The sequence below is a fragment of the Portunus trituberculatus genome, unplaced genomic scaffold (genome assembly GCF_017591435.1).
Source record: "Portunus trituberculatus isolate SZX2019 unplaced genomic scaffold, ASM1759143v1 PGA_scaffold_523__9_contigs__length_663829, whole genome shotgun sequence".
NCBI lineage: Eukaryota > Metazoa > Arthropoda > Malacostraca > Decapoda > Portunidae > Portunus > Portunus trituberculatus.
In genome coordinates, this window is record NW_025541692.1 from 451640 (window position 1) to 460076 (window position 8437).

The following is an 8437-nucleotide window of genomic DNA, read 5'->3' on the forward strand; positions in this document are numbered from 1 at the left end:
AAAAAAACATGCTTACCATTTAGGTGAGGAGATTGTGGCAGAACAGCTACAGATGGAGTGTGGGAGAACTCAGGATTATCGCCTTCATCTGTATAAGTTTACGAGCATACTAGTCATTTTGAGTTTGTCTTGTTGTCATAATGAATTAATTAAGGACACATATATGAACAAACCATTCTGTTCAATTGCCAGCATAAGCTATTACAAACCAAAGAATATAATAACGTATAAGAAAAATCTTACCATCAGCTTCATCTGAGAAGTCATATCTAGCAGGCTTTTTGGTAACTCTGCTTTTTGGACCTTCAGGTTCTGTTTCAACATTTGACGTAACCTCTGCTCTCCTGGACAGTTCCTGGGCCTTGCTGTAGGTTTCTGTGGCGCAAAAAAAATTTACGTATGTAGTTTAAATTTTCATACATGGCATTACAAGCATAAAATTATTCAGATGTTAATAATAATTTACACCTGTCATACCTGCAGATGAAAAATCCTTATCTCGTATGAATTCCATTTTTCTTTATCTGGGATTTCTTCCTTTTCACCTTGGCTGCAGCACCTGCCCTTGGAGGCCAGTAACAAAACAGACCCTGAAATTAAAAGATTAGCACACTGTTAATATCAACGATGCATATACAAAACCAAGATTTATATTTCAAGTACTTATATCTTAACTGTCAGAGAGTATTTGTATAACGAGCAAGATCATCTGTCTGTTACTCCTTAAACCCGTTAGCATGCACCATCAACATCTTTAAAGGGAAACTCACTTTTTCTTTATGCATTATCCATGACTTGGGAACAACTTCAACTGCCTTTTCATCCAGAAACTCCACAACTACAAATGACATCTGTTAAAATATATTTAAAATTAATGATACATTTCCATGATCACAGGCAGCAAATTCTACACTGTAACCATTTAACATTCAAACTTTTCTACTTAAAAGTTTCCTCACCTGATAGTTTTCAGAATTCATGCAGTATTGCTAGGATTTTTGTGTGTCTTCCACTTCTACTATGTACCATAATTGCCTTTGTTTTTAGGTCGCTTTTTTTAATAAATTTCATATAACTTTTTGCTGTATTTATCTGATAAACTCCAATAATCTTGGAATCACATGGGTCATTAAATGCTGATTCTGTTCTGTTGTACACTCTGCACAGTATTTTCTGGTTTCCTTCATCATCTCTTTGGTGTGATAAGGCCACTGCTTCACAACAAGATGAATCATCCAAAATATATGTATTGTCAGGTTTGTTAGTGCAGATGATTTTCTTAAACTTTGCAGGTTTCATTTCACCTGGGTCATTCTCCAGTTCATGAATTCTTTTTACAACTTGTGATAAAGCATTTTTTCCTGATCTAACCATTTTCTTCAGTTTATACAGATAGTTCTCAAATGGAAATGCTGCACAGACATCCAAGCTTCCAAACCAACCAGCATCTTCTGCAAGGTGAAGCATGCTATGGACATTGTACACTAAGAACTCATTGCCATAGAGTTCCCGACCTCGTTTAACAAAATACACCAGTAGTTGGTGAGCATAGCCCTTATGCATCTGAATAAGTCTTGGTGACACAAGAATGCACAGAGCAACAGAAAGAGTCATAAAATGAGCATAAAGGTCACCTCTTAGGCTGCCTTTAAGAACAAGTTTGCCAGTATACAACAAAAACTGTCTGAATTCGGTTGCCTTCCATCTGTCAATTTCAGAAGGCTTCTAGGTTTTCGTGCAAAGTTGCTGGGGACAAACTGTTGCATTTCTAAGAGTTTCTTGTTGATTTCTTCAACATGCCTCTGCGTAATCCTAGTTTCTTTTTTCCTTTTATCCATATCAGGAGTAAGCGCCTCATCACACCAAGGCAGGCTTGATGCATGTAATCTATTGGAAATGATTTTATTAGATCCACAGGAAGAGCTGTAAAAGGGGAAACCCCACAATGGTGCTCTTCTTGAATCTGGTCTCTAAATGACTCATTAGTGCGCAAGACAATATTATCAATTTCCTGATAGGTAAGCCTTCCATACCAAACTCCTTTTTGTGTACACTTATCGCATCCATAGTAACCTGAATATTGTTTAGTGGCTTTAACCATTGCTCTTGCAGGGGCATCACAAACGATGCTTTTCAGTGTTACATGTATTTTAAACTCCTCATACTGAATGCCATGCTGCAGTATGTCATTCAGCTCTCTGATCGTGTCATTCAAGAAATCTAAATTGCATGGCTTTGACGATCCACACGTTAAAGCGACAGGAAAGACAGTTACTGGCTGAATCATGATAGCACACAGCACTGGCCACATGCATGTGTTTGAGCTTTTAAATAGTGGAAGGCCATCAATATTGAGGGACACTTCCAGATTTTGTGTATTTTGTTTTGTTTGTCGAGGATATTTTTCAAAATTTTTTAGTAATGATTCTTTGAGTCCCAAATAAATGTAGCTCATTCCAGATTTGTCTTCAATCTTCACATTTCTTTCAGTTTTCAATAAGGTGCGAGCAGATAAGGGTAGAGAATTATGGCCATTTGATCTTAATAGCTTTAGCAAATCATCAGCAGCATTGTGTTTTATTTGGTGTTTATTTATCCAAGATATTAGGTCACTTGAAATATTTCTTCCTTCATCTGATGACAATGAATCAGATGAATAAAAGGATTTTCTTCAATCAAACACCATGTTTCATCACCATCCTCACTACTTTCTGTACTATGTGGTGCTACATCTTCCACAGACAAGTCCTTCGCATTTTCTGAAGAGTGAATTATATCTGCACATAAATCAACAGAATCGTTACTGTCACTGCTACGGTCTTTTGTTGAACATGTTGCAATTTTTTTTGCAAATCTTTTTCTAGCTATCCAACTTCTCTGATATTGCTTTCGTTTTTCCTTTCGATCCATTTAAAACCTGGAAATCAAAGAAATGCACTAGTTTCATACTACAGATATTAGTTACACTGAAAAAAGTTGGGTGAGATAAAACAAATATCTTTTATGACTTAAAAAACATTAATGACGGAAGACGCATTGATTGCTGTACAGATTTAGGGTCAGCTAGTGGCCGAAGAATCTTTTGGATATCGATAAAATTCATTGGGGTGTCATTGAAGTATCTTTGAACATCATTGGTGTTCATTGGGATAACACTGGGTTAACTGAAGGCAAAGTAAGTAAAAAAATTATAGATGTTAGTCTACATGTTAACTACTTTAATTGTAATGCCCATGCATGTGTGTGTGTGTGTGTGTGTGTGTGTGTGTGTGTGTGTGTGTGTGTGTGTGTGTGTGTGTGTGTGTTCATAGTGCTTAAATACAAAACATTACCTTAAAAAAACTCGTTTACTTGAAACCAGAATGGCAGGCAGGTACAGAAGCAAGGGCAAGTACAGCTACACCAAGGATTATGGCATTCACACCCTTGGGATATGTAGTTAATTATGGTGGAAATTGTATTCTGCAGCTCCAGAGAACAGCTGATGCGTAGAATGACGTATGTGCCATCAAATGATACACTAATGTTCATTGCAGGGATCCCACTGTTTGAAGCTGTTGTCTTTGTCATTCTGTCAGTGGAAAAAAAAGACTTACAAGTTCCTGGATTCTTACTTTATAATGCCATCCTCTTATTATAGATAAAGCTACTTACTGTCTGTCAGGCCTAAAAACCTCCAATATATAAAAATTACATAATTACACCTCAGCCGCGATGTTACCAGGCCACACACAGACTACGTGACAGCTATACACTTATATAATTCCAACCGCGCACTTAAAACACCAGAATATAAGTAAACTAAGTGAAAATGTGTAACACTAAATCACACATAAAACCACATGTGATTACACCAAAATTATGTTAGATAACAGCTAGCCAGACCACGTACGTGACGCCTCTACACACTTAAATGCTTACAAAACATGCACGCACTTAAAAAATCATTATGGCATTCACACCCTTGGGATATGTAGTTAATTATGGTGGAAATTGTATTCTGCAGCTCCAGAGAACGCTTTAAAAAGTATTACACTCCTCTAAATCACGCATGAAAACCAATTATACCACCAAAATTACGTCAGATTACAACCAGGCAACGTAAAGTACCATTATATAAGTAATCTAAGTTAAAAAGGTTTAACACTCCTGTAAATCACACATACAAAACCACACACTTTCCTGACCTCACTCGGGTCGGACGTGTGACCTTGTGCGCTCTCGGGCAGCCACGGCCAGCCTGTTGGCCTCCCCCCCTCCCCCTTTGTATAAGTTATTAATAGGTTAATTAGTGCTCGCCATAGTGTTATAATACAAACAATTTTGGATATTATAAGTGAGTGCACGTCTGGACAAACAGTGAAATGAGTGTTGCAGTGCTAAGCTACGGACGCAATGCCCTTCTGCGCCGTAGACGTGAGGCTGGGTACCCTCCATCAGAGGTCATTCAACGCCTCAAAAACTTAGTTATTTCGGAATCGTGGATCCAAGGGAGGAAGGAGTGTGGTGCGTCCCATAAAAGTGATCACATCTACCGTAATGAAGGGGCGGAAGGTTGAGGAGAGGGAATACAAACACTTCGAAGTTCCGCGCGTGTGGTATAGTCTTCCCTCTCTCCTCCTTTCCAACGTGACATCACTGGCGAACAAGATGGACGAGTTGATAATAGTGTCAGTGAGATCTAACTGTGCAGACATTGTGGCGATCACGGAGGCGTGGCAGATTACTCCTGAGGTGTGTATGATTCAAGATTTCCAGCTGTTCCACCACCTCAGGAATCAACGCAGGGGGGGAGGAGTGGCCCTGTTTTGCCGCTCTGACCTCAGCCCCTCACACCTACACGTCGACGTCCCCGCCGGATTGGAGGCCCTGTGGGTGAGGGTTACCCCTGCCACCCCGCAACACAGCCTCCATCATTGTGTGTGTTGTCTACCACCCTCCACGGGCCGCCACTGCACGGTTGCTCACTGATCACATCATCGAGACTGCTGATGCTTTACGGGTGAGATTTCCTGCTACCAAGCTGGTAATCTGTGGGGACTTCAACCGCTTGGATATCAGTGAAATCCTGCACCAGCTACACCTCACCCAGGTCGTGGACTTCCCACCACCACCAGTCCACCCTCGACCTTATCATAACAGACCTGAGCCAGCAGTACTCGCCTCCCAAGCCACTCCCCCCCATGGGACGCAGCACCCACCTCTCCATCCTGTGGACACCCACCCCCACCACCTCGGTTCCCAGGTCAACTGTCACCAGATCCCACAGGCCCATGCCTGACTCCGCCATGAGGGAATTTGGGCAGTGGCTAACACTTCATCCGTGGACCGAGGTACTGGAGGTGGAAGACGTCCACACAAAATGGCGGAACTACTTCACTACCACAACGGAAGCGTTCCACCACTACTTTCCCACCAAGGACATCACAGTAGACCCATCTGATGCCCCTTGGATGACGCCCTGCATCAAACGACTCCTTCGTCAGCGTGACAGGGTTTTCCACTCTAGCCCTGACCAGTACAGGAGTTTAAGGAACAGAGTTATCAGGAAATTAAAAAAGCCAAGGCAAGCTACTACCCAGACAAAATTCACCATCTCAAGCTTACTAACAACAGACAGTGGTACGACAAGATTAAGTCTTTGTGTGGTTTACAAAAGCAAGCCTCTTCTTTCCCCTGTGTTTCACACCTTTCACCTGACAGCGCGGCCGAAGAGATTAACGGTCACTTCGCTGCGATCTGTCAGACACTCCCTCCCCTTCACTCCACTACTCTCCCAGCCTACCTCCCTGCCTCCTCCCCTCCACCCCTTGTCCAGGAGGTTGATGTTTACAGGAAGCTTCTTAAATTTAAACTAAACAGATCCACCACTCCCACTGACCTCCCCATCAAAATTTACAGAGAATTTGCCCCAGAACTTGCCACACCCCTTTGCTCTATCATCAATGCCTCCCTTGCTCAACATTCCTGCCCCGATGACAGGAAGACATCTTACGTCACCCCCCTCCCCAAAATTTCTAATCCACAGTCACTGAATGATCTAAGACCAGTCGCCATCACCCCTATACCCAGCCTTATCTGTGAAGATTTTGTTTTCGACTGGGCCTATAACAAAATTTGTAACTCTATTGACACACAACAATTTGGCAATATTAAATCCACCTCCACATCTCACTACCTTGTTAGCTTCCTGGAATTCGTCCACAGCCACCTGGACAAACGCAACACTTCTCTAGCTATTGCTTTTGTGGACTTCAGAAAGGCCTTTGATCTTGTTGATCACACTGTTGTGATAAATAAAGCCATCACTCTGGGCCTCTCTCCTACCTGATAGCGTGGTTGGCAGACTTCCTCACGGGAAGGCGTCAGGCCGTTCGTTATCAGGGCTCTGTCTCCTCTTTCCAACAGCTCACATGCGGGGTCCCTCAGAGGACCAAGATGGGTCCCCTGTGTTTCCTCATCCTTATCAACGATGCTCTCGTCCACACCCCCCACCGCTGGAAGTATGTGGACGACTGCACCGTGGACGTACCCGTCAACAACACCAACCCAGACTTCTCAGCACTGCAGTCCACTCTAAACCAACTACAGACGTGGACGGAGGACAACAAAATGACCATCAACCACACCAAGACCGTGGTGATGCACATTTGTACCTCCACAGCAGCAGTCCCCCCTCCCCAGCTTTCTGTGAGCCCTCACTCCCTCCAGGTGGTCCGCAGCACCAAGCTTCTAGGTGTCTTGGTGGATGATCAGTTAACATGGAAGCAGCATGTTTCCAACATCATCAGGTCAGCCTCATATAAAATCTATTTACTGCGCCGACTCATGTCCCTGGTAGCACCGGCAGATGAGCTGAGGGGAGTGTACCTCATCTTTATACTCCCTAAGCTCATGTACGCCGCCCCAGCGTGGTCCTCCTCCTGAACCTCACACAACGACAACAGCTGGAGAGGGTTCAGAGGAGGGCGTTCAGGGTCATCCTTGGGCCTGCCTACAGGTCCTACGAGGACGCCCTGACCTGCCTGAGTCTGCCGAGGCTGGCCACAAGACACCAGGAAGCCTTGGAAAAATTTGGGGAAGACTGCTGCGTCATCCACGTCTCCGCCACCTGCTACCACCCGACGTGCCTCCCCCTGCTCGCGCCACCCGACACCATAATCGCGTGGCGCCTTTGAGAGCACCGCGCACGGATCGGTACCGGCTCAGCGCGGTGCCCACTATTGTGCGAGCTTTAAATAAATAAGTGAATTTCTAGGTTAAGTTTATCCATAGTTAGGTTAAGCATTTTTAGTTCATTGTGGTAATGTCCCACCCCCCCTGTACATTTTCAGTGTATTTTTTTTACATTGCCTAATTAATAAACCGTTTATTATTATCATTATTATTACTACACCACCAAAACTACGTTAGATTACTTCATCAGCCATGGTATAAGTTTGCGCAAGGACAGACAAACAGGTACCAATCATGTACTAGAATATGGGGCTTGCGTTAAAATATATCCTACGCACGTTAATTTCACCTCTTATATGTAACTTGCACGTCTACTTAAGCCTTGGACACTCCAGACTAAGTTAGAATGGTGAATAATGACATGGAAAGTGTAAAAATTGTGATACACGGCGTGCATTGTTAACCCACGCTGTCCCTCGCCACTACATTTTCATCACATTTCACCTTCAACACAATTTACAGGGATGATCTGCCGCTCTACCTAATCCCTGAGCACTTAATGTCATGTGTGTAGGTGTAACAAAGGTGGGGGAAAGGTGTAAATGACGTAAAAAAGATAAAAACTCACCACATTATCCGTGGCGGGTAAGCACATGCAGCAGGCGGCGGAGGAACGTACGGGAGAGTTGCCGCTGATCGAACACTTTACAAACTATTAATGTTTATTTCGTCATATTTATATATATTACTGTTATTCTTAGTGTTTATCACGTTTTAAATTACACTGATTTGTTTTCCGGAATTGTATTTAACGTGGAAGATCTTATATACGGGGTTCTGTGCATGCTGCGTCAGCTGAAATTTAATCCCCGGCTGGCTGGCGGGAAGAGTGCCGAGGCAGCAAATTTTAGCGTAAACACCTCCGACGCTGCTTCGTCCTTCCTTCCTATATAGAGGGAGGAAGCCATTATAACAGAAAGGAGAGTAATAATAATAATAATAATAATAATAATAATAATAATAATAATAATAATAATAGTAATAATACGCATGACAGGTTCTTCATATATAAATATCAATATATATAATATATATATATATATATATATATATATATATATATATATATATATATATATATATATATATATATATATATATATATATATATATATATATATATATATATATATATATATATATATATATATATATATATATATATATATATATATATATATATATATATATATATATATAT

The 8437-nt window shown here is 41.9% G+C and overlaps 2 long non-coding RNA genes across 5 annotated transcripts in view; both read right to left on the reverse strand.

Annotated features, from left to right (window-relative positions):
* Positions 1–493, reverse strand: part of LOC123500967 — a 2749-nt gene extending 2256 nt beyond the window's left edge. The window contains exons 1-3 of one of the 4 annotated variants that reach the window (XR_006673517.1): positions 478–493; positions 244–375; positions 17–88 (exon numbers count right to left, since the gene is read on the reverse strand). This is a non-coding gene — a long non-coding RNA (uncharacterized LOC123500967). The other 3 variants (XR_006673519.1, XR_006673516.1, XR_006673518.1) reach the window with 3 other exon arrangements.
* Positions 488–7852, reverse strand: LOC123500968. The gene is made up of 4 exons (XR_006673520.1): positions 7805–7852; positions 3333–3571; positions 771–851; positions 488–590 (listed from the first exon to the last, which is right to left on the reverse strand). It is a non-coding gene; the product is annotated as an uncharacterized LOC123500968 (long non-coding RNA).
* Positions 7853–8437: the final 585 nt, after the last annotated feature.